This window comes from Hirundo rustica, chromosome 6 (genome assembly GCF_015227805.2).
Source record: "Hirundo rustica isolate bHirRus1 chromosome 6, bHirRus1.pri.v3, whole genome shotgun sequence".
Classification (NCBI taxonomy): domain Eukaryota; kingdom Metazoa; phylum Chordata; class Aves; order Passeriformes; family Hirundinidae; genus Hirundo; species Hirundo rustica.
The window spans coordinates 50,534,315-50,542,430 of NC_053455.1; the positions used below are offsets into that span (position 1 = coordinate 50,534,315).

Consider the following 8,116-nt stretch of genomic DNA (forward strand, 5'->3'; position numbering starts at 1 on the left):
GTTTTTACCATGTCTGAGGCTGTAAGAGGAACTTATTTGGAGCTGTTTATTGTTCTGGCTGGTGTCCTCAGGCAACAATAAGAATGACAAAATATCTGCTGTACAAAAGAAAAACCATATAATTTGGTGATAGTTAATGTAAAATGGTGGGGAAGTATGCTTCCGGAAATACAGCAGAAGAAAAAGGATAGGTTACACCTAAAATAAGATCTTACCTTTTGTTGGAAGATTGTTCTGAATTTAAGCGGGTGCAGAATCCTTTCAAGGTTTTCATGGTGCTAGTACGTCTCTGTGGAGCACAGCAGAATACATAATTTGTCTCATTTAGCATCTCTGCTAAACAGTATTGCCTTTATTTCAAACTATCACTTTGTGGCCTCAGCAGCAGCTTGGTGACTGTCATGGTGATACTTGTGTGTGTTTGAAGTGGGACAGAGATGTTGGTCAAAGACTACAGCAGTGAGGAGAGCAGGGGAGATTTGAAGTCCTGTTGAAGGGTGGTGCTGGATCTCGGAGTGGGCTTTGATTTCCCTATTTCCACGAGTGTTTTGACCTTGTTTGAACACACATCTTGTACTACTGATCAGTTTTGCTTTGACTGCTACAAAACTCAAAACTCATGTCTTCTGTCATGGAGGCAAGGATTAGGATTAGAGAAATAACCAATGAAAGAGAGCATTGCACAGTCTGGCATAGGAAGAGATATGTCAGGAAGACCATGAAGGAAAAGAAATATATATATATATATATTTGTGTGTGTGTGTGTGCTGGCCCCTATTAGCTTCTCTTATAGTAGGCACTAATTTCACTTCTGTTAGAAAGCTGTGAATTGTTTTTGCTTTCTGATTTTAAATTCTAAGACACACAAAAAGATACACCTATTCTTCAGATAGAACAAAAAATAATTAGTTTGTATGATTAGAAATCTACTGGACAAAGGTTTTCCTTGGGAAAAAGGTCTATAGTAAAATTTATGACCATGAATTTTGCTAAGTCTTAAATAGCAGCTCATTGACAAGTAAAGAGTATGGTCAAGCAAGGTGTTTTTCAAGATGTTTGGATTTCTTCAGGAAGTAAAATCATCATTGTGCATCTTCTATGTATATATTCATCTTCACATGTCTTCATGCATATAAATATACATCTATATCTCTATCAATATTAATTTCCATATCTATAAAAGTATCTATCTCTAGGAATACAAGTGTATGTAATGTAATTGCTGTGACCACATAGCCATTTCTTGCCTTCTCTTTTCCCCAATTCCACACATTTTTTTAGGTATTACATTATTTCTTTACGCCTGCTTTTTCTCTTTCTTTTAAACTTTGGACTTACTGGGATAGACTCTGCCTTTTACTGTGTATCTTCTGTCTATGAGTAGTACCTAGTAGAATGGAATGCAGTCTTGAGTTGGGTTTTCTATTCTTTGGTCATTTTGTATCACAGCTAAAAGTAACTGAATTTATTTTATTGGGCTGATAAAAATGAATTCTGACTGTTGAGCAGTTGAGCAACTGAACAGAAATAACAATCTTTTATGTAATTTCTATATATAATGAAATTAACATGCAGACAGTGGCTGTTTTTATCTTTGACGGTGGCTTTGTTGTTCTTGGATAACAATATAATTATTTTTTATCAATAAAATGAATATTTATCATATTAAAAGAACAATTATTTTTAAAGTTTTGGTGGTGTAGTGGTGAAAAAAAGTAAGGAATTCTAAATCAAAAGTTACTTATTTGGAAGTGTGTGATAACATACTAAAGGAAATTAAAGCTGCAACATGAAAGGCAAATATCGTTAAATATCGTTGCACCTTTTTTTTTTTTTTTTTTTTTTTTTTTTTAAATCTGCTTTAATGAAGTCTCTGTGTGCAACAGATACTTGGAAGCAAGGGAGAAAGTCATTGATAGTGAAATTGTTTACTTGGCTTATAGAACCACCTTTCCAACTTTAGTTCATAAACTTCTGGTCAAAAAAAAGTTTGAAAATGTTTTCCTTGGTAAAGGCTAAAATAATAAATTACAGTGCCTACTGGAATTATGTATATCTGTTATTTTTGTATGTTATGAGTAGCAGATTGGAACCATAACTGTTTCCATTTTAAAGTACAACTTTTCAATGTATAAATAGGTAAGTACTGTATATTAACTTCGAAATTGTAAAAAAAGACACCAAAATATAGTATGTAAACTATTTATAATTTAATTAAAAATTCTTAATTTCAACTGTTCATATCTGTAATTCTTGAAAAACATGCAGAGTGTATGTACACTTACAGGTACTTTTAATAGTTGTGCGGGAAATGAGGTTCTAGTCCAGGACAGTGTGAATAAATTAAATCCCCTTCAGTGTAGAGCAGTTTTAAACTTGCACACTGTCCTATAAGCAGCCCAGTTCATATTCTTGCATTGTAATTAGTTGATTTATAATCCCGGTGACAGTTTAGGATGGAGGAATTTCTTTGGATTTCTCTTTGTTCTCTAAGGATTTAATCTTTTATCTGTCTTTCCACAGGAGAGCTAAGATTTTGGGTGAATTGAGATGGTTTCAATCTGTTAAAAAAAAAAAAAAAAGACAGCCTTAGTTTCTCAGGTCCTGGTGTGCTGGTTAACTACTTTATAGCTTTATAATACTTAAGTAAGGCAGCTAATAAAATAAGGCAATTTATATTTGCTGTACTGACACTCATTTGCAGATCTGAAATTCACTGTGTTTTGGAGGGGTTTTATTACTTTCTTTTTATGGTACCAAAACATCTAAGCAGGCATAGGCATATTTCTTAAGGTATTACAGGAGATGAGTGACAATCCAGCAGATCTTAAAAGATCACTGGTTACCCATGAATTTTCCCATTGACCAACATTCAATAAAGAGGGCATTTTATATCATGAACTCATTACAAAGGGAGACCAAAGATTTCTGCCCACTCATAATAACCTTTTAAGGTAAGAAATGTGTAACTGTTTTGTAATACTGTATGTGCTCTAGTGAATTAAGGTGGTTGGCTCATAATTGTATTATTGTAAAGTTTTCTATGTTTATATCATAATTTGTTGGGATGGCAGGACTGTGAGGAAGCATGCTGGATTGAACAACCCTGTGGCACACAGCATGGGATAATTGCCAAGCATTGCCTGCATCATCTGCTCTGACGACAGCAGTTCCAGGTGCCCTAAAGGTACACAGTTGTATATCTACACATATTGATTAAAGAGAATATTGTCAAAATCTGGGCACTCCACTCTGTGGAGACTGGCTTAGACAAGAGTTGTAGTTTCTAGGTTAAACTAATGTACATGGGAAAGGCATTCTGTTGTCCTTCTATTCTTATTCATATGTCTACTGTTAAGAAGAAACTTCTGCTTCATTATTTTTTGTGGGTTTTTTTGTTTTTTTTTTTTTTTTTTCCCCCCCTTGGGGTTTTGTTTGTTTGTTTTGATAACAATTAAAAATGTCTTGTTTCTGAAAAATTCCTTAAGGAAATATGTTGAATCTAATGAATCAGATGTTGAATCTAATTAAGCCCGTCCACTAAGTGTCCTTGAATCCTTGAGCTGTGCTCCTACAGGCAGTTTGAGTTCAACTGACTTGATCTACTTGACTAACAAAAATCCAGTTTTGAGGACTGGATATACCAAATGTGTACAAACAAAGATGAGCAGAAAGAAATGGCATTTACATGTGTTTTTGTAGCTGCATCATAAAAACCCATGTTACATCTTCTGAGCCTCAGGGATGCAGTCCTATTCTTCCCCATGCCACATATTTCTCCCTTCCCAGGTTTTTCCTGTTTGCCCAAGGACACGGAAAGTACTGCAGAGCAATGCTGCTAACAACAACAACAACAACAAATCAATACACATCCAAATTGGATTAACCAAACTTTGCTTGTATTGTTTCAGCCAGGGCAGGTCAATAAACAAAACTTTAAAAATCAAGTTCCTTACCTTTAATCTCCTCAATAGCCATACATAGGACCAGAGGACATCACACATGAAACTTCTATTTCTGAGAAACTTTTACTTCTAGAAATCTGTCATCCAATAATTCTCCAAATCTGAAAATGTGTTGATTGCTTGTGAATTACTTTAGCCTGCTTTTCTCTTCTTTGAATTCCTCTGATTTTCAGCATTTTCCTCTTGAAGTGTCCTTTACACTCTTTCCATGCTGCTCTCCAGTGCAGTCCTCCAGAATGTGTTAATGTTAACCTTTCATACCCTGACGACCCTACTTTACTTTGGACACCTCTGTCTGTAAATAATTTATACTAGTTTACTAAATTATCAGTAGAAGACAGGAAGTGGGAGTACAAAAGTATCTGTAAATACTGATTTAGTCTAGTTACATTCAAAGACCTGCCTGCTAGTCAATGTAGATCTGGGAACCATCCACGTGTCACCTTGTTGTCTGCTAGAATTCTTTGTTCTGGGCCTTTTTGCCAAGTATATGGTCAATATAAACTTTTCTGAATTTTTTTTAGGTGTTTTCCCCAAAATCAGTGACAGATTTCATCTTCCTTTCAACTAGTACAATCTTCAATGGGAAAGGTAAATCTACTAATATCTGTTTATTTATGTACTTCCAGACAGCCTATTCTCTCTTAGGAAACAACACACTAATCCTATGTAGCTTCCCTGCAGCTTTTGTCTGCAATTTCCAAATAGATCTTTTACAGAGGCTTTTTTTCTTGCTGCTGTTACAATATGTAACCAACATATTCAACTTTGTCTGCTTTATTTACAGACTGAGTGTAATATTAAAAATATTTTTGTTCTGGACTTCATATCTCCTAATTATTTTTCTCCTTTCTTTTAAATTCAGTTTTCCAACACTTCTTCATGTGTATGTAATTGCCCTTACAAATAGCCAGATAAATCTAAAAACTTACATATCCTCAAGTAAGAAAATATTCATATTTAAGGGTGTGGGATGGCAGAATTTAGATATTGGCAGAGAGAAAAAATGTGCCGTCTTCCACACTATTAGTTTTCTAACTGCTAGCTCCTACTCTTATTGGTTTCAATCTTTTTCAATCCTTGTCAAACAGCCTCTACCTGATCTTCTCATCTACAATGAACACTTAGAAAGGAGAAATTTACTCACAGGCGTGATTTGTGTAGTTCAGGAAGGATTTTTCTTGGCCTGTTACACCCTACAGAAACTTTTCTATATACCTTTAGGACCATGAGGGCTTTTTCTTGCTTCTTGACCCATTCAGTGTTCAAGTAAGCATCATGATTTTATTTCTTTGGTATCGCAGTAATTTAAACTGTGTATACTTACTCATCCTATGTCAGTGTTTTTAGAAAAAATGCAGAGGTTTTCGAAAGCTTCTAAGTGCTCAGGCTGACTCCGGCTCTGGGTCCATCACAGCTGGAGTTGATCTAAGTTTGGGCTGCCTTGTCCTCTCCTCTATTGGCACTGGCTCTGTGTTTCCACCTTCTGCACTGCGCTGGCACTGGCTCTTGTCTGATCCTTCTGTGAACCTCTTCTTGGAGCAGATCTGACAGAAAAGTTTTTTTGTTTCGTTGTAGATTTTTTTTTTTTTTCCCCTCTCTGTTCACTTCTGTGGGTTAGTTTACAGACGAACAGCCTCCCTGGATTGGCTCCAGAACACGTCCGTAGGTGTTAATGCTGAGGCAAGGGAAAGAATAGAAAACCTTGGTTGGTAGATGAGACTCTAACGACCCGAATTCTTTGTGGCTTTAAGGTGCCATCGGATGCCACCCGCAGGCTGCAGTTCCACCTTTTCTCTGGCCGTTCCCTGATGCTGTTCCCTCTGGGGCTAGCACTACTTTTCGTGTAGCTGCACTTTTCCAAACCACAACAGAACTCCTCTCCCTGTCCCCCAAAAACACAGCAGTTGCTTCAGCTGACAGAGCATGGAGCCATGTGATGCTACTCCTGGCAGTGAGGGTGGACCAAGAAAAGTACATTTTTTAAAAAAAAAAATAAAAATGTAGAAAAAGTGCATGCCAGTCATTAAGCCATGTAAAGTAACTGTGGAATTGCAGCTTGTGAAGTATATGTGTATGTATTTATTACATTTTACCGATGAAACAGCCTGTTTAGCCTTGACATGACTTTTAAGAAGACTGTTCTTGAATGGAAGATTGTTCTCCCCTACCTCCTTCTCCCACTCACAACTCCCAGTTTAAGTCTTTTGGTAGCTACCTGTAAGCCCCTGTCAATATAAAGTACAGGTTTGGCAGCTTTCATATTCCAGAAATCCATAATGAGTTTTTACACACATATGCATGTATTTACAGAGAAAATCAATAAGGCAATAGGGTTATGGGAAAAAAAAAATAACAACTTTAACATATTTTCGTTGAAAAATAATTTCACATGGTTCCCTGAAGTGTGCAACTAAATTCATAGGGAAGGAATAGGCTGATCCTATTGGCCTAAATGATGACTGTTCCTTTAGCCTTTTGCACTGATGATGATCTGCCCTGAGATACCCATTCTGGAGTAGCACAAAGCAGGGAATGACTAAAGGTAAATAGTAAGACTAGATAAGAATTGCAATTATCGTGCAAGCTGGAATTCATCTCACTTGCCTTAGTCTCTAAAAATAGGTATCTAGCCTAAACTGATTTTTTCTAGGTCTTTTATAAAGTGGGAGAAAGGGACAGACTTCTCCAGTACCAGTTTCTCTTCTATTTCATGGGCAAACCGGGCAATATTGAAATGTGCTATGGTGATACCTCTCTGTATGTATGTATGTATGTATTTGATTATAAAGGAATTCTGCACAATTAGCTTATACTAGACAGCTACTTTTAATTTCCTGAACTTTTATGAGCTATAAACAAAGATTGAAGCTCAATTATCATATGCACAAATTTTTAATCCCTTTGAGTGTGGAAAACCTTTATATGAGTGTCAGCTTTTTTTTATTAGCTAACTGAAATATTTCATCAACTTATTACTTACTCTTTACACAGAAAGAGCTGCATCAATTTTTAAGAAGTTCTGAATTTCTAAGAAACGTAGTGATTTGAACCAGAAAGAAATTTTAAACAAATATCAGGGAAAATATATAATCTTAGGGTTTTACATTAAAAAAAAAATCTAAAATAAAATAATGCTGGAAACTTTACTGTGTTTTGGCAATAGCTTGCTTATTGAACATAGAGCTATTTATTTAGTCCACTGAGTATGCTCATGAAACCTTAGTAAATTTTTGAAGTAAAATTTGCAAGTATCATAAAAATCTTGCTGGCTAATAACAGGATATTCTCTGCAGAAGGGTGGTTAAAAATAAGAATTAAAAAAATAAATCCAGATTTTAAGGAGTAATATCTCTGCATCAAAAGGGCAAGAGTCTAAATCTAAATGCAAGTATAAAAGCTGGAAAAGATTGAACATATGTTATTTCCCACCAGCACAGTATTAAATGCAATTATTTCCTTTCTGCTAAAATCTTGAATATATCTTGCAACACAACCTCAAAGAGTCCCCTGCTGCTGTTGATTATAGTGAATCCCACTTCCTGCCACCCAGTAAGTCTTTGCAATTTTCTCTTTTTCGCCACCCCGTGGAGATAAATAATGTATATTAATGTGGAAATATCAACAGTAAAATCTCTTAATATTCTCCACAAAATAAAGCTTCTCTCTAAATCAAAGGATTTGTATAATTCATTAATTTTTGAGCAAAAAGAAGCAAGTTTCTTATGTAAGGGCTTTGAAAAGTTTGAATCTCACTCTTGGAAAACAAGTGTGCCAAATACTGTATAGGAGAGGGATGAGTTTTTTTCAAAATGAAAAAAATTATTTGGTACAGTGTATTATATTTAAACCACAGATTTGAGTGTTTTCCTTTCTCAGACTCATTAAATAGACCTTGACAAATCCCTGTTTCTCTTCCTTTGACCCAGGACCTTAGGAAGTATGTCAGAGAATTTAGTGATGTTTTTCAGGAATTGCTCCCTGTGCTGAACCTGACTGTGGAAGATGTTCTAGAAAAGGTTTGTCATGCTTGGCTGTGATAAAATCCAATACATTGCTAATTCCTCACTCAGCTCTCCCCACTTTTGTACATAAAAAAAACCATAACATGACAAATTTCTTTGCAACTCTGGGTCGTAGAAAGGATAAGA

At 35.5% G+C, this 8,116-nt stretch overlaps 1 long non-coding RNA gene across 1 annotated transcript; it reads right to left on the reverse strand.

Annotated features, from left to right (window-relative positions):
- Positions 1 to 214: 214 nt before the first annotated feature.
- LOC120754482 (uncharacterized) lies at positions 215 to 5,631 on the reverse strand. Its single transcript, XR_005701453.2, has 3 exons — positions 5,293 to 5,631; positions 2,286 to 2,561; positions 215 to 289 (listed from the first exon to the last, which is right to left on the reverse strand). It is a non-coding gene; the product is annotated as an uncharacterized LOC120754482 (long non-coding RNA).
- Positions 5,632 to 8,116: the final 2,485 nt, after the last annotated feature.